Below are 23,319 nucleotides of genomic sequence, written 5' to 3' on the forward strand. Positions count from 1 at the left end.
TCTTGAAATAAGAAATGGTTAACATATTCAACTGAATTTACTTGGGAGATTGTAGAAGCTTGTCAAATCCTGGCTTCTCTTCACAAGTTCAATTCTAAATAAATACATGCTGTATAAGATAAGATGCATAACTAAAGATATGGTATTACCATAGTAATTTTACTCAAAACTTGTAAAGTTTTAAGAATCAAAATTCATAACTGAAATGGTTATCTTTTTCTTTCTCCCCCTGCCCCCTCTCCCCCCCCCCCCCCCCCCCCCCATCCTCCCTTTTAAGAATAACATTATGGCTAAAATTTCATTATATTTACTGATACTTTAGGTTTTTAAAACTCAGATAGAATCTTTTTGCTTTTTAGAAAATCTCTGGAGAAAAGGGAAAGAACAAATTAGACTAAACAAAAGTTGGAAAAGAGAATATATTTAACATTGTGTATTGGTTAAAATAACAGGAAAAAATAGTAACTAATAATGTTCTGAATTGAAAACTAGCTCTGAGTCTCATTAAAACCTTAACTGCTTTAGGCTTTCCCTTCTCTCACCTGCCACCCACTGATGACCTATGAGTCACCAACTATTCCAGCTTCATCTGAAATCTTTATTAAATTATTTTAAACCCTAAAGCCCTGTGTGATAAGAAAAACAACAGCTTTTATACTTTTAAATTATAAGATTATCTGTAGATAACAGAAATCAGTTTCCTGTGTACATATCTACATGCATATATGTATTAACATCTACAATTTTCATAATTGTATAGTTTTAAAGCTCAAAAGGAGTAAATTATGAAAAATTATGATGTTTTAGCTCATTACAGTTCACTGTTCATAAACTAACCCTTTCAGAAAATAACTAGAGGACTTTCAGATTTACTCAAGAGTATCAGCCTCTGGGCAGCAAACAAAATGTAAATCAGGAAATACGTTTCTTCCCAAATTTTTTTTTCTTGTTGGTAAGTACAACTCAAAATGGCTATTGATTTAAAATTATTTTTATTCAATAACGTAGACTAATACTAAAGGCACTGTTTTGTCAGTGTTTTTCTCTGTTAAGAGCTTGGCTTTAGTCATTGCCTGAACGCTTCTCAACAATTACATGTGCCAGGTAACTACCTGCTGTTTGTCTCACCAAGGCACAGATAACAACTTTGTGAAAAATTGCAAGGTCATTGAAACTGAAAATCTCTTACTGACCTGATGCAACTGCTCACTGAAGGCAACTCTACTTGGGTGTGTCAAACAGTGGGTGAGGTTCCTAACCATACCATCAGAAAAATTAGAGATGCATTGTAGGGCTGCTTGGTTTCTGTTGTGTGTCTGGAAAAGTAGTCGTTGTGAGTACCTACCTCCATGAGAGGTCTTGCAGATGTAGATTCTGTAGTGGGAAGAAATCACTGTTAGTTACACCAGAGTTCAAGGGGGACATATGTAGTTCACACCCCCTTCACATGTACCTTTCACAAGTACTCTGCAGAACAGGATTTTCTATTGGGTGGCTTAGGTGCCTCCTCATTCAGCATTTCAGATTTTATTAATTTTGCTAGCATTGTTAATTCTTCCTGTGTATCATATAGGAAGTTAAGTAATTTACCTATCAATTAGGTATGATTTCATTACCCTACCATGTAGCAAGGTATGTAAAAGGTAAAGGCTGCAATATTAAACTCCTTGAAGTCGCACTGTGAGTCTGTGATGGAACACAAAACACACCCAGGCCTCCAGAGTACTATTTAGTCACTTAACTTTTTGGCCAACCCTTCTTTGCCACCTTCCCCTAGAACATGGGCTAGTATAAGTGCAAATCAAAATTCTTTCCCCAAATCCACAGGATGAAGGAGCAATACTTGAAGAAAGGACCCGATGAGTTGCAGCAAATAGTCAAAATAACGATACCAAAGTGGCTGATGCTTTATGGTGTGCACAGAGTGATGTGAGGCAGAGAATTACATAGGGGTTTAGGCTTCTCTATGATGAAGCACTTGCTTAAGTTCAAGCATATGAATAATCTTACAGAAATTATTTCAGATTTGTTAAGTTTCATTTAAGCATGTGACTAATAACTCTCCTAGGTCAGGACATTAATCATGTCTGAATGCCTTCACCAGTAGGTAAGATGATCATTGAGAGATGGTCATTTTGTGAATATGGTTTTATAACTCCTTTAAAATACAGATCTATGTCACTGATGACTCATATGATGGAAAGAGCAGTTGAGAAGATCAGTGCTAGTACCAAAATATAACCTTTTTCCTGCATGAACTAGACACGCTGACATACCAGTATAACTTCTTCTGGCTTAGTCTGAAATTAAATTCTGTCATGGTATGTACTTTTTTCCCCCTTTTTTCCTTTTCTCTTCTATTGTGATAATTAAGTGGACCCAAAAGTGATTGAGCTCTGCTTTTTAAGATAACCTTTATTTAAGACAAATTTCCACTTCGGTCAGCTGTAAAGGCAGCTTTCCGTATGTTGATTAAGAGGGAATCAAGTCTACCCATTGTAACATTTTTTTCTCTTTTGTGCTTATTTTCTTACGTATTTTATTCTCTCTTTTCTTCATACAATTAAGTACCTCCTTTTTATTTTTCAGTTCTTTTTGTGTTAACTTCCATTTTATACTCTATCCTGTTTTTGTTTCGTATTAATGTATGTAGACATTTTGCCATTTCTCTTTCCTTTTTTTTTTCTCCCCACTTGACTTATCTTCTCCTTGCCCCTTGCAGAAGTGAAAATATATCACCTCCATTCCTAGGAGTCCACAGATATTTCATGCCTGTTTCTGGGTCCATTACAGAGTCTCTGTTCCAAACCTATTTTGCATTTTTGTTCATGTTTGCTTGTTACACTAAAAGCTAAAAATCTGAAAATGTGTCTGTCATAATAACATTTTCATGGAATCCCCCAATCTTATGACTAGTTCATTTGATAAAGCTTGCTTAAAAAAATAAAATAAAAAAAAATCACAGAACTACCTCATCTGTAAAGCTACAGACATTTTTATAAAAAGAAGACACTTAGGTTTTATATATCTATATCAGAGAAATATCTTTTAAGACAATGTTTATATATCTGCTTTAACAACCTATGTGGGGAAAAAAAAGTAGATTTCACTGTAGATATACAATTATAAATAATTAGAACACAGTGAATAATGGTGCTGAATCACGGACCTCTTTTTCCTTGAGGCAGATCACCAAAACATATAGTGTTTTAAAATTAATTATTTGCAAAGGTCAACAAAATAATTTATGGGACTTTTTATGCAGATCAAAGAACTTTTGGTCCTTTTCTAAACTTGTAATAATGTAGATCATCTCAACTGCTGACCTTCAAAAGACCATATTTGACATCACCAAGTTCTACTGAAATGACTGCCTGCTCATTATGTTCATAGCACAATGAATTTTCTAATCCTCACACCTAAGCAGATTACATTGTTGTCTAGTAGATGCTGCCCTTTCCTATTTAAAAGCACCTTGTCAGACACTAACTATTATTGGGATAGAAATATCTTTTACTGTTCTTCTGAAAGCCTACCATAATTTCTCCTTATAAAGTAATAGAGGGGATCAAAAAAGAAAAAATCTACAGGATTTAATGAGTAGAAAATGTAGAGGAAGAAAGGGGGTGCTGTTCTTCCCACAGAAGAGTGAGCATGCAGATGAATGACCAAAACCAAAGAGCTGTAGTTTCCTGCCTTTCTTTGTTCCTAGAAGAAAGTAACCTGTCACCTTGCCGCTGGTCTCTTTCCACTGTGCTTTTGTTTTTTTTTTTAAACAGCCTCTATTTTCTATCTCCGTGGCTGAGACAAGTTTCAAAAAATTAATATTCTTTAATCCTGTCTCTCCTATTCTTGTGCTCTTGTGCTCCACAGTATCAGAGAAACTCCTGTATTTCTTAGTTCAAAATCTAGCTCAGTTGCCTAAGAGTGACTCTTTCACTTTTACTGTGTTCCCGGGACTCTAACAAATTGAGATCTTATTCTAAAAAGCTCTTTCATTTAGGCTGAGCTTATTCCAATTTAAATAACTCATGGATGCACAAGTCCTAATAAACATAATTGGAGATGGGGGGAAGTTCTAGATTCATTTTGACCTAGTGTAACATGTTTTGTCATATAGCATGTTATCCATGTTGAAATTATCTATTCAGCTATTTAGACAGAAAAAAAAAAAAAAACCCACCCACAAATGGGTCTGTAGTGATAAATCTGCTTGTGCTTGTCAGTCAAACTAGCTGCACTTGTCTGTTTTCCAAGAAAAAAAGAAAAGCTTTAAAAGCAGCACATCTTTTAAAATAACAAGGAGAACCAGTACAGTACTTAAATTCACACAGTCTATCTGAACGATAAGTAATGCAACATTTCCTTAACTGTAGTAAAGCTAAACTAGAGACAACCCACAGATATGGGCAGTTGGTGAGTGGGTAGCACTCCAGAACAGTCATGGCTGAGAAGTAATTGCATTGTAATTGGTATTTTTTGCTTTTGCTCTCACTTACACAGCTTCCAGCAAGTGGATACTCTTCTCCCCCCACACACTCCTCTTACCTGACATGGACTGGGGGAGTGCAGACAACTGAGAGAAATTCTGAAATGCTCCAAAGAAAATTCAACTTTTCTCTCAATATTTTAAAAGTAAGACATATAAAATATATCCATTTTGTTATTATAAAGATGAGCTGTCCCAGTGTGAAGCCTTTATTAATTGTTCAAATGTTCACTGCTGCACCAGGTTCTCTACAGTCTTCTCCTTCAGATTACTTTTATCCCACAGTAATTGCCTCCTTACTTCTCAGTAACTTTGTACCAAAGGACAGTGAAAATAGATGGTGCTGCGCTATGAGTTAGCAAACAATCTCAGGTCCTTCTCATATGTATATTGGGGGATTTTGTTTCCAAAACAGATTACGTTTTCTTCTGAAAACATCCTACTCACCAGCCCCTAGGGTGACGTTCACAGTCTTACTCAACTGTTACACAGTAGGTAGGAAGAATCATGTGGAACACATTTGACGTTTATGTGGAAAGGCTTGGCATAGTGGCCAGGGAACACCGTAAAACTTCTAGGTTTGAATCTCTTTTGAAGCCTTCAACATTTTGCCTTGAACTCCCCATAAAAGTAATTTTTTCACCCACAGATCTCTCCATTCTGCTGTCACATCAATGAATCTGCCTGGATGTTATTTTGCAGGGGAAGAGTTTGGGGAAAACTCTGTGTTCTTCTGGCTTTATTATGGCCTGCTCTTCAAGGACTTGAAAACAAAACTTATATCCGAGGTTCGTTATCCTAATTCGCTACTCTGAACTTAGACTAGATTTAGTTTTGCTCACCTCTCCAAATTTCAGGCTTAATCTTTATATAAGACTGGTTATCTTTGATAGTAAGTCTGATTTGACCTTTTTTGTGTTGTAATACAGCCAACTTTGTTCAATTTTAGGTGCAGATCAGGAATTTCCCAACATTTAAATATGCGCCTATGCTTTCTGTATTAGAGGTGCTTTCACTGGCACCCTTGCAGAAAACAGCAGTGGCAGTCAAGGCCATCTGCTAAGCACTATTATTTTGTATGTCTGTACAAATATTTTGTAGGAGCAGAGTTTGCAATGCATGGATTAATTAAAGCACTACAAAAAAGTCAATCGTATAGATTGTCGCTAACCAGTGAAAATATCGGCTCCTTATTGAATGAAACAATGCAGTTAGGCTAGCAATTGCAGGGGTTGTATAACTAGAGTAAAATAAATAGCATGCTGCTAGCCCTACTTTAATGCAGTGGTAAGCATTAAAGATGTTAAGAGTAGTGTTGCCCCCAAGGCATATACATGCAGTACCGTGTCTTTTAGTAAAAATTGGCAACATTGTGAAGAGCATTACAGAAAACAGACAGGACTGTTATTCTTGGTTTTGCCTATGCAAAATAGAATCCTAGTGAAATCTACCTAGTGACATCTAGAAAATAAGAAAAATACATATATATATATATATATTTGGATATCTATAAAGCCAGTGAAGCTGGCCAGACAAACATAAATTGCAGCAAAGGTGATAGAAAATTGCATCCTGAATATGCCAGTAAGACATTGGTTGAAGAAAGAGAAAAGCAGACAAATCCATGGGAGAAAATGTGAATATACGAAACACCTGATCAGGATGTGTTATATTTCACAACTGTCAATCAAGTTTTCTAGGAAAGACCATGGTACCAAATATGTCCACAATCAGTGTGATATGACACATGAACACAACCTTTCCTGGCAACTGAACTGTTATTGCTGTGGATAGTGGTTCAAAATTCAGTATGTGTACATAGTTTTGAAGAAAATAAAAAACCAAATATATCCTCATCCTCCAAGTCTTCAAAAGACAAATACAGAACTACTGTAAAACTTAAGACACAAAGACACAAAATAAATCAGTTTATTATGTGGTTTTACTTGACATCAGATACTGCTTGCTGCTGGGAATATTGTTTGACAAAGGACTGATTATAGAAGAAATGAAAGATATATCTTGAAAACTAATGAGAATTTACAAGTCACCCTTCCTTTAATTAAAGAAATAGAAGGGTGAAGATTATTTCGGTATCTATGAAATAGAGAAGTAAAAATACCTATAGTGTAAATAAAAATATATCTCTAACAGTCCCAATATGTTCACAAGGTTATTAGAATTCTATTACATTATTTGCATTAGATTTTTCTGAAGAATTCGATGCTGGCAAACTCTGATCCTGTTGGTTTCAGGAATACAGTGAGGTCAATAATCTGTTCTTTAGAAATGTATGCCTACAAATTTTATCCATGCAAGTTTGTCCCATTGTTAGGGAAGCTCACATTTTATCTCAAGATCTCATGATAGTAGAAGAGTTCATGACCGTACCCAGTTTGTAAACATTTTGCAGCAAAAAGCCTCCACTTGTGCTATTGTGACTTGTTATTTTTATTACCATCCAAATCTGAAATAGTTGTCAAGAATGGAAACCAGTTACATAAATTGTATTTTAGGAGTTTTGTTGAAGTTCGGTGTTGATTTTTTAAAAAAATTTCAAATTTACAGCAATAATTTGCAAATTTCTAAATATTTGAAAACTTGTTGAAACGTTAACTTCTAAATTAGAGTTCACTTAGTGCTTTATTTTAAATAATAGTGTTAAGCTTGGTAGGATTATTTAGAATCATAGAACAGAATCATGGAATGGGTTGGGCTGGAAGGGACTTTAAAGATCATCTAGTTCCAACCCCATGCCACGGGCAGGGACACCCTCCACTAGACCAGGTTGCCCAAAGCCCCATCCAACCTGGCCTTAAACACTTACAGGGAGGAGGCATCCACAGCTTCTCTGGGCAACCTGTTCCAGTGCCTCACCACCCTCATAGTCAATAATTTCTTCCTAATATGTAATCTAAACCTACCCTCCTTCAGCTTAAGGCTATTACTCCTTGTCCTGTCACTCCGTGCCCTTGTGAACGTCCCTCCCCAGCTTTCTTGTAGGCCCCTTTAGGTACTGGAAGGCTGCTGTATGGCTTCCTTTGAGCCTTCTCTTCTCCAGGCTGAACAAGCCCAACTCTCTCAGCCTGTCTTCATAGGAGAGGTACTCCATCCCTCTGATCATCTTCGTTGCCCTCCTCTGGACTCGCTCCAACAGCACCATGTCTGTCTTCTGTCCCAGAGCTGGACACAGTACTCCAGGTGGGGTTTCATGAGAGTAGAGTAGAGGGGCAGAATCCCCTCCCTCAACCTGCCAGTCACAATTCTTTTGATGCAGCTCAGGATACAGTTAGCTTTCCAGGCTGCAAGTCCCCATTGCCAGGTTACGTTTAGTTTCTCGTCCACCAACGCCCTCAAGTTCTTCTCCTCAGGGCAGCTCTCAATCCATTCTCCACCCAGCCTGTATTTGTGCTTGGGATTGCCCCGACCCATGTGCAGGGTCTCACACTTGGCCTTGTTGAACTTCATGAGGTTTGCATGGGCCCACCTCTCAAGCCTGTCCAGGTCCCTCTGGACTGCATAACTCCAGCATGTTGACTGCACCACACAGCTTGGTGTTGTCAGCAAACTTGCTGAGCATGCACTTGATCCCACTGTCCATGATGCTGATGAAGATGTTAAACAGCGCCGGTCCTGATACTAACCCCTGAGGAACACTACTCGTCACTGGTCTCCACTTGGACGCTGAGTCATTGACTGCAACTCTTTGAGTGCCACCATCCAGCCAATTCCTTATCCACCAAGTGGTCCATCCATCAAATCCATGTCTCTCCAATTTAGAGAGAAGCATGTCATGTGGGACAGTGTCAAACGCTTTGCACAAGTCCACGTAGATGACATCAGTTGCTTTTCTCTTATTCACCAATGCTGCAACCCAGTCATAGAAGGCCACCAAATTTGTCAGGCATGATTTGCCCTTAGTGAAGCCATGTAACGTAAGGTACAAAAAATATCATGGGATCTTGTGGTGGGTTGACCCTGGCTGGAGGCCAGGTGCCCACCAGAGCCGCTCTCTCACTCCCCTCATTCACTAAACAGGGGAGAAAAGGCATAACGAAATGCTTGCAGGTCGAGATAAGGACAGGGAGAGATCACTCTCTAATTGTTGTCACGAGCAAAACAGACCAAACTTAGAGAGGGAATTCATCTGATTTATTACTAGGCAAAACAGAGTAGAGGAATGAGAAAATAAAATCAACTCTTAAAACACTTCCCCCCACCCCTCCCATCTTCCCGGGCTCAACTTCACTCCCGGCTTCAACCTTCCCCCCCTCAGCGGCACAGGGGGACGGGGAATGGGGGTTACGGTCAGTTCATCTCACGGTGTTTCTGCCGCCTCTTCATCCTCAGGGGGAGGACTCCTCTCATCGTTCCCCTGCTCCAGCATGGAGTCCCTCACACGGGGTGCAGACCTTCAGGAGCAAACTGCTCCAGCGTGGGGTCCCCCACGGGGCCACAAGTCCTGCCAGCAAACCTGCCCTGGCATGGGCTCCCCTCTTCACGGGTCCACCAGTCCAGCCAGGAACTTGCTCCAGCGTGGGCTTCCCACGGGCCGCAGCCTCCTTCAGGTGCCTCCACCTGCTCCGGCGTGGGGTCCTCCACGGGCTGCAGGTGGAATCTCTACACCCCCTCATCCTTCCTCCATGGGCTGCAGGGGGACAGCCTGCTTCACCATGGCCTTCACCACGGGCTGCGGGGGGATCTCTGCTCCGGCGCCTGGAGCTCCTCCTCCCCCTCCATCTGCACTGACCTTGGTGTCTACAGAGTTTCTTACATCTTCTCACTCCTCTCTCTGGCTGCCAAAGCTCGCTCTCTCTAAGTGTTTTTCTACTTTTTAAATATGTTTTCACAGAGGCGCTGATTGGCTTGGCCTTGGCCAGCGGCGGGCCCGTCTTAGAGCCGGCTGGCATTGGCTCTGTCAGACACAGGGGGAGCTTCTAGCAGCTTCTCACAGAAGCCACCCCTGTAGCCCCCCCACTACCAAAACCTTGCCACGCAAACCCAACACAGATCTAGTGAAGGGAGCAAGATAAATTGAAATAATATACACAATGATTTAATTACAAAGCTGGTTAGTGAATGGAACTAGCTATCAAGATATCAGTTCTCTGTTTTTTATAAGACTAGGTGATTTTCTGTGTATGTGTGTGTCAGCCTAGTAGGCCATTAGTGGAAAGGTCATAATACTTTGTAGTCAAGTAATGATGGTATGTTGAGTCTCTGATGTTTACTTCTGTATTACTTGTTGAAGTTGACTCATGTATTATTGTGTATTTACACATCTAGAGTGAACTCTTACACTCCACATAGACCTATCTTTGACAGCAGAGGCTTCAGGAGAGGGATCATTGCACCTGCTAGATTTGTGGAATTGCAGGCTGCAAGATTTCTGTGGCTTTAAAATAACAAGAGATTCCTGATATAGTCTTTTAACTGCAGCAATTAAATGTCTTTGAGAATTGTAGGGTAGCTTGTTCTTCCTTTGAGAAGGGACTGTTTCTGCTGAAAGCATCAAATGAGCAATATTGTGTGATTAATCATGAAATATGTTGTTTCTGAGCCCCACTTTATCTGTTGCATACATGAGTCTCTTGATTTGTTAGAGTTCAGGAGATGCATGGAGAACTGGTCAGCCTTGGGTAGATGGTTCTGATATGCTGGGTTTCTTCCATTTCTTTCCCTCAGATAAACCCATCTAAATTAGTATTGGCTTTTTAAAGGTCATAAAATGTAAAGGATATTGACTCCAACATACCAGCTCCAACACAGGTGGGGAACAAATTCATGGTTTTCTGCATTTTATTGATCTCTCAGTATCATATCATTTGTCTTTCAGTCTTTCTACCACATAAGGAGCTCCTCATTCTATACTACATGTCTAAATTTTCTGTAAAGTGTACTGAGAAGGTAAATATTAAAGAATGATATTCACAGAAGTTCATAAACTTAATAGACAACTTCCCAAATTCATCTGTTGGAAACTGAAAAAGGGGGTGGGCTAGATGTTGAGCTCTGGATTGCAAGAAAACAACCATTTCTCCATGAATTCTCATGTAGTTTAGGCAACCAAGCCACGTGTCTTTCCTCTCAACTATAAATAGATACTCATATTCCTACCCCACTGAAACTAATAGCTCAGTGAAGATGGTGCCTAGCCAGGAGATAGAATCATTTCCATTTACTTGAAAGCAGTCAACTACCCTGCTCCAACTGGAGAGAGTTTTGAGTCCTGATTCCCATACTATTTTGATTTCCAAGATAATGCCCTAAGGGTGTACGATTTAGTCTGTCTTCAAGCCTCCTTTGAAGCTTTTCCACTTTGAACAAATAACCAGCAATACACTGGAGAAAGGACTGACACCTGACTGTTTTCTTAGTCTAGGTGAGTGATTTATCACAGGACTTGTAGAGTCAATCTCTCATTCATTCTTCTGATAGGACTAGAGCAAAAAGAAAGGAACATGTGAGCAGCATAAGGTCAGTGCACAGGCAGAAAGAATCTGAATGCAGATAAACTCAAATTAAATGTAAGGAAGCCAGCTAGCTAGCTAGGGTGCAGGTTGCAGTCTAGTTGAAGTAGCCAAGGGTTCTGCTCAGGCTAATATTTTCTGTTAATTATCAGAGTGAACATCTTCCACAAAACACTCTCTAAAACCAATTCACTTCATTGGAGAGATGATGATCATTTGCTTCAAAAGCTGAGCCTTTCATAATCAGTCTAGGAAGCCAAATTGCACACAACCTAATGGTCCTTTGAGAGGCTGGCTGGGTACCCTGGCAGATCCCAGAGCTGGTGAGCTGTGGACATTTTGGTGTCTTATTACACTAATAAACTGATGTCTAAACTGACCCAGAAGTTAATTATGAAGTGAAAAGCACACCTGTTGTATCACTTGCCACCAAACTAAGAGCAATTATATTAATAAAATTTAATTAAAACTTGTAATCAGTGAGCAGCAATCAATTGACACTGAAAATTGAGACTTGGTGTTTGAGTGACTCATACAATACTTTAGCATTTTAGGAACTAATGACATAATCATATATAATTATTTTAAATATTTTATAAACTGCAGTGAATTTCCTAATTCTGTTTGCTAATTATGCAATATAATTTTAAGAAAATTTCATGGATGTTGTAGTATAGCTAGTATGAGTCATTTGTCACCACAAGATTTTAGAGAAGTCCTCACTCCTATAAATAGAGCCATAGGCATTATGTATACACTGTGTCTTTTTATTTAGTGGGTTTTTTTAAAATACGTGTACCTCTAGTTACTATCGCTATTTTGATATATATAGTAGTACAAATGTTACTTTATCTGAATACTAAACAGTACTGGCAGTAGTTAGAAATATCATGCTTGAGCTACAGCAGAACAATGAGCCTTCTAAAACATTGTGTCTAGGTTATTTCAGAAAAATATCTAAAGCAACTATTCCTAGGTATTATAGAAGCATAGAATGAAAGAGTTCACTATCTAGACTAGAGCAAAGAATAGGCAATAAAAAAATGTGTGAAGAGATTGGAAACTTTTATGCAGAAAGTCAATGGTAGTACTAAGAGTGGAATTCTTAGAACCTTTATACTATTATTAAATACTACTACTAATAATTATAGTACTGAGAGGTTTGGTTAGGATTAAATTATCATTGAGTACAAGATCAGCAGACAGAAAAGACTTTCTGAAATTATTCTGAATATTTTCTATCTAATGTAAGAAAAGACACAGATTATTATGAAAAGCTATAGATGAGCCAATATAGGAAAAGCTGTGGAAACAGGAGACAGACTAGGCTACCTATTATCATCTTGGCTACATCTTATTAATATGCTTCATTCTATAAAGATATAAAATAAAGTCCCCATTCAGAATGTTTTCATTCTATGCTAACAGGAAATACATGTCAAACACCTGCTGAAATCTGTGCTCTTATATTCATCTTTAGACACCTGAGTAACAACTTTGTTCTTGAAAATGCTGAGCTTTCAATTACTGCCAGTGACACCTGTGGTCCAAAACAAAAGTAATTTGCTACTTTTTTCTAGAAAGACAGCCATAAACTTTAATTTAAAAAAAGAAAAAGACAGCTATGTTATTGCCTTTAAACAAACTTAAGTGCTGATTGGATTTGGAAAGTGTGAAACAAAAGCCCCAACAAATCTGCAAGTGCCTGAACCCACACATTGGTCACAAGTGACAATGCTTACAGAACCCTTGATCTGACAAAGACATGTACTAATGTGTGGGATAAAATGCAAAGATACCTTCCTGAAGGTGATAATACTTCTTATGAAGTCTCCAAAACTTGTCATTCTCAATGCATGTACCATTTTGAGGGAGTGTCCTCATACTTGGCCATGGAAAAGGACTTTCAAGCAGGTCTTCCTGCTGAGGTCGAACAACCATGTCCTCATGTGCTTCTGCAGCAAGACAGCATGCACAGCCCGTGAATTTGACTTGTCGGCTATTATTGTAGGTACTCTGGTAAGATTTTATAGACACAGTGAATAAGTTGAAAAGGCTCTTCAGGGTTATCAAAGGAGAAGTTGCAAAGAGTTACTGTGCCTTCATCTAGAGTTTGAGCTAAATATCACAGCTCTTTCAGGCAGGTCATTGAAGTATAGGGAAGAACTTTGACTCACCATGCAGGTAGAGTACTTTGAGTTACTTCACAAGAAAAGAGATCAACCTGATTCTTCCTGACAGTTTAACAAATGAGTCATGCCATCTGTTTTTAATAGTAGTTCAGATCTCCCCAAACTTTCTGTAGATTAACTAAGAAATTACAAATTATTGTTCTGCATGCTCCTATGTCTACTAATTCTTTAGTTAATCTGCACTGAATAAATACCTGTATGCTGATTGTCTTTTCTTTAAACGATTACCATTGTCATAGTCACTTGTTGGCACAGGACAACACAGGGGTTCCTTCTATAGTATTGCAGAAAGGAATATATGCAGAAAGCAATCTGAAGGCATAATCACTGAGCTACAGTTTTTCTGTTTTGCATAAAGAAATTAAAGACATCATAATTTAGTATTTTCTAAGCACTACTGATTATAAAAAAAAAAGGGATCTGGCTGGCATGAATTAAGTATGTCGTGTGTAGATACTCTGATTTTCTTTCTAATGTAACAATTTCTTCCTGTTTTACTTAGTGGCTGAGTAACTAATGCTTGAAAGTTTACTGTTATATGCTGATAGCTTGCTCTGAAATATGGACTTCTCATTTTCATTTGTAGATGATTACCCAAGAAATGTATGAAATGAACAATTATGGTATATAGTTTGAATAGAGTGAAGCCACACAGATCAGTACACTAAAAGATGTCATGTACTCATCACTAAAATGGACTACTGAGACAGTAACAGGAAAAAGAATCTGGGAATACTTTTGAAAAATACTTAGTTTACAGGCAACAAGTGCAAAGAGAAGGGGGAAGAAAATAGAGAATTTTATTTGCATAACTTAGAAAATGCCCAAAGATGTTAGGGTATAGTTGATAAGACTTGGATTCAAGAAGGACTTCTTAAAAGAAAATGCAGTAACCTCACATATAAAGGCTCTTATAAATAAATAGTTGTCACTAAGATCACGAAATAAATCAGTTATCTGTTACTCAGATCAGCACACATGTTCAAAAAATTAGCAAATAACCTTTGACAAATTTGCAGATATTTCTAGCAGAAATGACAACAATAAAGAAGCAGGAAAGATGAAAAAGAACAACTACAAGTATATGAAAACATTCATGATTCTAAGACACTTTCTTGAGAGCCAAAAATCCAAGCATAACTGATTTTACTGAGAGCTGATACCATCAAGTGTTTCATAGTGATTACCTGTTACACTGAGTAAATTAGTTTTCCTGTAGAACACATTCCTCTTCTTCACTATAGACAGTGTAGTCAGGAGACAGTAAGTTTTTCAAGAAGCTGCACTGGGGGGAGGAGTGGAGGGGCCCTACAACCACTGCTGCCCATCACATGAACGTCCTGGAAATGGGCAGCAGCTGCATTATACCATGGTGTTCCATAGCCAGATGCTGCAATACTGCAGGAAATCCTTGTAGAACCTGATGTTGTTCAATGAAGCATTAGTTTTTATCCTGTTCTCTTTCCTGTCTTCCCTTCTCTAGGGCTGAGAAGATTACTTTTCTGGGCAGCAGGGAGATCAGAAAGAGAGAGTACTTTGCAGTTCAGGTTAGGTAATGAGTTCAAGGATTAATTGCAGAAGTTAGTGCACAGGAAGCAAGGGAGTCAAAGTACACTGCACCAACTATCCTACGTTACATCTATAGCCACGTGCTTTTGAGATACAGACATACAATAAGGGAGCTTTGACTGTTTTCAAAAGTGATTCTGCTATTCAAAGGAAATTGGTGTGTACCTCCCCGAGTGTAAATGAAAGCTGTTTGTTCCATCTTTGTATACACTAACCTTCTCTATAACCAGGCACCGTAAAGGGACTGTTACTGAGTGGATGCCCAAAGTTCCACAGCAGTGTAAGCAGGTTGTCCCAGTTTCCTCAGTCTGGGCCTCTCCATACCCCAGACTAGTGAAATATGCTGTGGGTAATAATCATTGTGGTTATGGGTATATGGGAAGATATTGCTTCAGCTGTCTCCATTAATTATTCATTTATTAGTGGTCTCATCAGGACGAGAGCTTCAGCTCTGAGGCTGGATATGTGGGATAATCTCATTGTCTTTGGCCAGGAAACGCAACTGGACAGTAATTTACAGTGAAATAATGTAACCCCAGCTCCCCAGAACTGACACCGCTGTGTCACATCGCATCGTTATTCAAGTGTGAAACAGCTGCCCCTCTCCATCCACGCCAGACTTTCAGCTGGAAGAAATGCTGAAATGTTTCTTCCTGTAAGTTTACAAGACTTTTAAAAACATGCATAAGTTTTGAACGTGGCATGTTGGTCAATGATTTTATAGCTACCTTCACAGCCAATTTCAAGCTGCTCTGATGAGACATATCAAATGGCTGTCTTTAGGAAGCAGCTAAGTTCTTTGCGTAACCTTAAAAAGCAGAGTTCAATGCACCTCTTGTTTGGTACTATGCATGTTTTGCCACAGAACTCTCACAGCTTTCATGACAGCTGTATTTTGTTCTTAAAATAAGCTTAAAAAACAAATGCCTTACATTGACCTATATGGAACAAACAATTTAGCAGGAAGATAAATTATTAGTCTAAGTTATTTGAAAGCAGTAAAAAGGAGATGAAATTAATTTGGTCCAAAATAGATGGTAAAAATTTAGGCTAGAGTTTCTCAGTGGAGTCAGTAGGAGTTATTACTTAATAAAATGAATTTGTTGAGTAATTTTAGTTTGTTGTGTGACTCTGGATCTGACAGAGGGATGCCCACTAACACCCCCACCCCCAATAATCCAATGTATTCTCTCCACTGGATGAGTGGGGAGATGCTGCTAAGGTAGCTTTTCCATTGACTGTACTACTAGCATGTATCTCAGGCTGCTATCTGAGGTCAGACCACCAAGAAAAATGGTGATCTAAATATGCCATATCATTTCCGTCAGGTATATTGGAACATCTGCTGTGGGGCAACTTCCTTAAAATCCCCTGGGTGTAATCCTTCATGTTAGAGTTCAGAAGGGAGAGGGGAAGTCCAAACTTTGAAAGTGTCTCCACCAGGAAATAGAACATCTTTTGTTTTACTTTGTAGGTACTGTTTTTGTGGACAAAAATATACCCTATCAACTGTGTATTTGTTTGGTTTTGTTTCCCTGTTTGTTGCATCAATAAAATCTGCACCTGTTTGTTTTGGCACCAGGAACAGTTAGCTGTCTAGCCTGTATAAACATTTCCCACCTGCCTTGCTTATCTCTCCTCCAGTGATAAATACCCACTACACTTGCTGTGGGTAATTAGAAGGCCAGTTAATTCAGAAGAGGCAAATACTTTCTTTCGGACATCTGCAAACACGTTTGTTTTTTTTCCCTACAAGCACTTTTCTATTAGAAATTACAAGAGATGAATTTTTTTAAAAGATATATAGGGAGAAAACAGAAAGCATTTCTAGATGATGTGTTGTTATGATGAACAGGCATTAATAATTGACATTCGTGGTGAGAGAGAAGGCAGTACGCACTCTGAGGGATTGTGATGATATCATGGTAACCATGAGAGCAAAGCCCGAGTGGTCTGTGATGACGGCAGATATGTGCATAGCTTTATACAAGCTGTTCCTCTGTTGGATGGTTTATATTTGATGGAAATCCGTTTATTAAATTCATACGTAAAATATCTACACATACTCCTGAATGTTTTCTGGGGACAAGATTAGGTCAGCTCAGTTGTACAAACATGGGGAGAACAAACCGCTACTAACTTTAAGCATCGCCCTAGTGAAATGAAGCAGAATTTCCGTCCTTGTGTTACAGGGGGAATAGCTGTGCTGCAAGGGAGGAACCTGCAGATGAGCGAGCCTGCTTTCCCGGAGAGATAGGTGAGATTTTCATCCTGTGTGCCCAGGGCACAGGCTGTTTTATGAGGGATTACAGTCAGCTCCTATGAATTGTTGTAATTACAATTTCCTTTTGTAATCTCCTCTGTAGTCCTATTCCAAGCCTTCCAAATATAGTGCAAAGATGTATCTCTTCTGTGATTACAGACACGCATCCTATTGCCTTTGCATAACTTAAAATCTATATGATCCCACAAACAGCTGCTATAACTTGTCTTCTTCACACCCTTGCAAACTAGTTTACAGTAACTCCTGAGAAGAATATTCTTTTTTCAGACCTTTGTTTGCCTTGATAATTAATACACTTCTCAAAATCCAAATAGTTATTATTTTCACTCTAATTGTTAACTCAGTTAATTAACTTGGTGGCAACAATTTCAAAGGGCAGCTTTTTGGCTGTCAATGCATAATGCGGGAGGACATCCTCAGGTCCCACCGTTTCACGATGGTGAAAACAGGCAGCTTCTGAGCTAAGACTGGCACAGTACAGTGGGCCTCAAACCCACGTTTAGCTGAGGTTCTGTTGCCTCAGTTTGCTGCTGCCATTCCTTGTTTGTAAGGGAAGGCTGCATGCTAGCAGTGATACAAAGCTGCTCCTTGTTTCAACGTGCTTAACTAAGGCTTTTTTGTACATTATCACTTTTTACTTGTGTTCAGCCATTCTGTTTAGCTGCGTGAGCTGGCAACGCAACTGAGTTCTGACATTAGAGAATCCCTCTGGTATGAGAATTTCTTTGCTGGCAGACAGCTCTCTGCCTTCACACTGCCAATGGCGACAAGGGACCAGCCGTCAGTAGGTACTGTTCTGTTGTAGTTACTAAGTATGTGTTCCTGGGAAAATAAACATGTAGCAGGTAGCTGCAGAGCACTTGACACATAATGTGTTCTTTGTCTCTTTCCTGGTATACAACTCTGCTGCATAAACCTCTGTTTCGGGTGGTACTTGTTTGGCAGTAGTATTGTTTCAGGCTAAGTATGAGCAGGTATGTCTTGGTTGTCTTGTCCTCTATGCAAAGGATGGCAAAATCATAAAAACTATGAAATGTAAGGCTCATAATTTCATCCTCAGCCTTCCAAGATAGGAACTGGGGCCTCACAAGCTGCCATTAATTGAATGATTTTTTGTGTGTGTGTTTGTTATTTCCTATTCTGCCTGAATACACTAGTTAGGCAAGTTTAAAAGTCTTTTTATTTACTGATGGCTTATTTTTATAGAAATACACTCATATAACCTAGGACTGCATACAACAATTGTAAGAAGTATTTGCTCTAAAGTCAAACAAACATGTGCTATCACTTAGAGACAAAGAAATGATGGTTGGAAAAAAGAAAATCTCTTCAATGTTAGAATTTTAGTTACCATTGCAATGTGAGATACTTAGCAATGGCACATCTGGGTAGTACCTTATATTAATACATGATCAGTTCAGTATAGCTTGTGGCATCTCAGCCATCACTTTCCTTCAAAATGATTTTCAGGACTGCAGGAATTTCCATGAAATGCTGTCTTAAGAGAGGTGTAGGTTCTCTGACATGTAGTTATATCTTTATTGTCATGATTTCAGGTGGGAAGAGCAGGGCACTCTCCTGAGCAAATGAAGTGTCCCAGTCCCAACTGAAGGATAAGAGGTAAATATTAGACCTTTTAAAAATGTCCCAGGAATTTTCCTCTTTTTCTTAGTTCTCGTGTAATGTCCTTCTTAAAAAAACATGGACACTGGACACATGTATTTCATAGATATTGAAATCTGTGATAGAATGAGATCTGAATTCATAAATGTGTTATCACTCTTCACTGTCCAGAGGGATGCGTAAGGATCACTGACCAAGTTCGTCTCTTTTTCCCATAGTAGCCTAGTTATCTGAATTCTCTCTTATACTTTTCCTGTTTTCATCTCTATTAGTATCATTTCCACATAACTTAAAATGTTTTTTCATTTCTCCTACTCACTAAAATATCAGGAATGTTTTTATTAACCTTGGTGACAGCATTTTTTATTACAATAAGCATTTTGTTGGCAAATACCCAAACATTTCACAGTATAAAGTGTTGCAGTCGTTGATCGCTGCGTACAGGAGGCCCCACAGTTTTCTGTGTTTAGTGTGCAGACATACATTTCAGAAGAAAGTCTTTAGAAATGGATAAGGAAAAAGAAATATAATGAAAATGTACCTCATTTGTTTTTCTCCCTCTTTCCCTGAGAAGTAGAAAACAAGAGGAATACTCAACATTCTGCATAAAGGCAAAATAAAATACTTGAGCATCCTGGGGGAAGGGAGAAGGAAGGTTCAGTGACAGGTAATTTCATGTTCCATCTTTATGAATTACAAACCCATTTGAGGTAAGCACTAACTTTTCTGGTGTCTGTCTGGAGCACCTATGTTGCTGATTGATTGTCCTTTTTCACTTGCACTTACTCTTCAACTTCTGTGGCCATAAGGTAGGTTAAAAGACTAGTTTCTACAGGTTCTGAGGATCAGCCATCAAGGCTGAATAATTTTCATTGTATTTTCACCCTGTTTTTTCCCTCAGGGTTGAAGAACTAATAGGTGTGTTGTTTAGCAACTGAAATGAGCCTGTTTTGTTCCTATTAACATTCAGATTTAGCTCAGGAGAAAGTACTCATCCATTTCAAATATCAGCTTTGTGCCAGACCAGCTATTACAGACCTGGAAGGCCACTGTAAAAATTGGCATTAGTTTTCCCATTGAAAAAAGTAGGAAACGTATAGTACTGGCACAAACCCAACATTTCCTTTTTTAGATCAAGAGGTTTAAGTATACACCATGTTTGTAGGCTGATAAATGAGATCTCTTCCAAGGAAGCTAAACTAAATGTTTTTTTCTGTTTGCTTTGTATAGGAATTGTTCATTGAGGACTGAGCACTTCCATTTGAATAGCACATTAAACAATTATTTGCTCATTTAGGCCACATTTTTTCATCTGTTTCTCTCAGTAAGAGTGCCAGGTCAGACTGTTTCTGCCACATTGTCAATAGTTCATTCCTGTCCTGTGCAGTTATTTTCTGCAGGCTTATTTTTAGGCTGGATGAGTTCCCTAGTGCAGTTTACATGCTTTTATAAACAGTTGTGGGAGAGCTACGTGGGGGCAAACAAGGAGAGAAGAGAAGGGTACATGGGAAAAGATTCTACTGAGCTGAGAGGAATGTCTGTGGAATCATGACTTTAAAACTGGCCTTGCTAGGATGATCTTGCTGCCTCCTTTTTGAGTCTTACAGTGTGTCCAAGTAAAAAGCTTTATCTTAGCTCAGGTGTTTTGCTGCACACAGGCTCTATGTTCTCTGTCTGCGTTCAATATTGATTTCTCATCTCACTTGGTTTCCCAAGATTTCTTAATACTTCCTTTTCAGATTTTAGACAGGTGCACTGATTTGTTTTGATTTATATGAAACATTTTAGACTATTCTTTAATCTACTTCCGTGTATTGATTTTCTTGTCTGATGTTTCAGGTGTAACAAGAAAGTTATTTTAGTTTTGAAAAGAATATCACTCAAATATTTTTCCATTAGTTTCAATACAACTTTGTGGCCGATTACATATTTTTCCATGTTGTTCAAAATAATAATGATATACTTTTATATACAGATATTGTGGATATTCAAACAGGGTTCACCCTCCAAAATCAGATACAAAGATATTTTATGTCTCTGTTTTACTTTGGTGACTATGTTATTTTATTAACATTTTAGAATTATTTATGGGTAGAAGATTTACATATTTAATATTAAAAATTAAATTTTAAATGGGAATTATTAATTAAGGCTATGAATCTCTTTCTACAAAGCACGCAATATAACAGAATTCTTAATGTGAGATAGTTTCACAAAGTATACTGTATTAGCAGAGGATGGACTAGAAATTTGACTCAGGTTCCACTGAAGCTGATGGAAGTCTCTGCATTGGTACTTAGGGGGAATACACACTGCCTAATTATAGCTTAGGCTAAATCTCCCTAATTTCTTACTATAGTCAGGGAAGAGAGATGATCTTCTCCAAAGGACAGTTTAGAGCAGAAGCCTAGCATAGCTGTTCTTATTCATGCCCTGGAGGATCATGTGGTAGAGTCCTCTTCAGTCTCTAATTATCTGTATAACCTGAGGATTCTATAGCATCCAGTGCCATAGCAGCTAATCCTTCACATGTTAATTAGATCGGTATTAGGGTATAAAATAACAATATTCATTTTAACTTTACATAGAGTAGAAAGTTGCCACGTAGGTAGGTTTTATAAAAATGTCTGTTATAAAATTCCATAAAGCACATTATTATTTTCTATAAACATACACAAAGACAATAAAATTAGCAGCAGAATGTTTAAGCGTGCTTTTAGGCAGATTTCTTAAAGATAAATAAGGGGTCAATGAAAGAAGAATGTGTCCCATTATTTACTACTTAATAGGTATCATTACTTCCTAAGCCTGATTAGTAAAACTATTCTTCTTGGTTCAGACATGCACACTACACACACACATACCATTTCGTAGAAGAAAAGTCTGCACGATTTATTCCATCTTGCCTTTGAGTTTTAAAAGGAAAAGATTAAAAAATGTAATAAGTCTGGGTCAAGGCATTTCATGTTATAAAATACATGAGGTCTTGGGCAAGTATCACAAGTCCCAGGGTCAACAGGGAAAACAGTTCTAATGGTTTTATCCTAAGTCCCTGAAAATGTAAGCTTTTAGTTACCTTTAGTCAAATCAGGACACTATGTATTCTTGTTAGGTCAATTCTTTTTTTTTTTTTTTTTTTATTTTTTCAAGGATTATATAGCTCACTTCCTCAGTTCAGCTGGGCTGTATAAGAATCTTCTACTTCCTGCACCCTGAGGCATTCTCAGCTTTGCTTTCAGTACAGTTATCAGTTCCACATGTCATCAAAGGAATACACAGGTTTTGGGTGACTGTTGAATATTGTCCTTTTAGTTTCTCTTTCTCAGTTTACTGAGCAGCTGCATAGGAAAGAACCACCCAGTTATGTTTAAACCATGCAGATATTTAAATTGTTTTCTTGTTAAAACATTAACATCTAAACTATTAATTTAATTAAGGCCTATATAATCCTATGGCAAATACCATAACATTGTAAAAATTACAAGGTTCACCACTGTCCACAACCTGAAAACAGTGCTGAAAGATGTACATTGGAATCAAACTACCTACTAGAAAAAATTAAAATCAGATAAAGTAAGCTACATCACTCTGGTATCAATTAATGTTAAACCAACACTCAAGATGACTGAGGCTGCACTGGATTGTACGTATTTTTCAGCAGCAGTGCTGGTTTAAATAGTCTGCACCTCCAGCTGCTAATTCCTCCCTTTTCCTTTCAGTGTGCCGGGATAGCTAGTTGTGCAGCTGTGAAGTTCAAACAATTGAAAACCATTATTTTCTCTGCTGGGTTACTTGTCAGTGAGATCAGTTCCCCACTTTGGTTCACAGTGTGGATGAGTAACCATTTATGCCAGGTCAGCAGAAGAAAGAACAAAATGGCAGGGATGAGAAGCCAGGATGCTTTAACTGGCCAAAGACTGTCAAAAGTTTTAGAGACACTAAAGAAACCTTTCACATCTTCCCATGTTGGTAAAGCTCAAAGAATCCATATTTTCCCTTACGTGTACATCCGGAACTCTTTATTATATTGCAAAGGAGTGGACTAATCAAACCAGAACACATTATCGTTTCTGAAGAGCCGAGTTAATTTTGTCAGTATAACTTCACACATTGCTACATACAGTTCATACGTGTATATCTAGATGTTTTTTCTTTCCATAGTGCATTATTTTGTTCCATAAATATAACTTTGCAGATGTCCATTCACGCAAAAAATAAAAAAGGAGAGGGGGTGAAAAAAATCTACGATGTCTGCTCTCGGAGTGATGTTCAACACAAATACATTCTAAGAATTGAAGGGTATTCTTTCTTTTGTTTATTCACTTCTAAGCATAAGAAAGGGATTTTTAAGAGCCATACTAGATGTTCATGGGTGACATTATAAAAGAAGGAATCTTTTCTTTTTTTCCTCAGTATTTCTGTGACATGTCAGAGATTCCTTTTTTTTTTTTTATTGTTTCAGTTGAGTGAGTTATGCTGGCATTTTAGGCCCACTTACAGATTGTATTAGAGCATGAGTATCAGAGTGCTTTTTCAACATCTCCGTTTAATACAGCCTTCCTACCTGTGCACTCAGATCTAATTCTTTATTCTTTTAAGCCAGACAGTCAATTTTAGAGGTTTCTGTTCCTAGGCACTTGTTCCTGACCCCATGCCGCAGTTTTGGTTGTGCCAACACTCTGGTGCATGGAG

General features: G+C 38.2%; 1 long non-coding RNA gene across 1 annotated transcript; it reads left to right on the forward strand.

The window, feature by feature from the left end:
* The first annotated feature begins 16,910 nt into the window (after positions 1 to 16,910).
* On the forward strand, positions 16,911 to 19,293 carry LOC129207643 (uncharacterized). The gene is made up of 3 exons (XR_008577497.1): positions 16,911 to 16,977; positions 18,561 to 18,624; positions 19,202 to 19,293. It is a non-coding gene; the product is annotated as an uncharacterized LOC129207643 (long non-coding RNA).
* Positions 19,294 to 23,319: the final 4,026 nt, after the last annotated feature.

This window comes from Grus americana, chromosome 5 (assembly GCF_028858705.1).
Source record: "Grus americana isolate bGruAme1 chromosome 5, bGruAme1.mat, whole genome shotgun sequence".
NCBI classification, from domain to species: Eukaryota; Metazoa; Chordata; class Aves; order Gruiformes; family Gruidae; genus Grus; species Grus americana.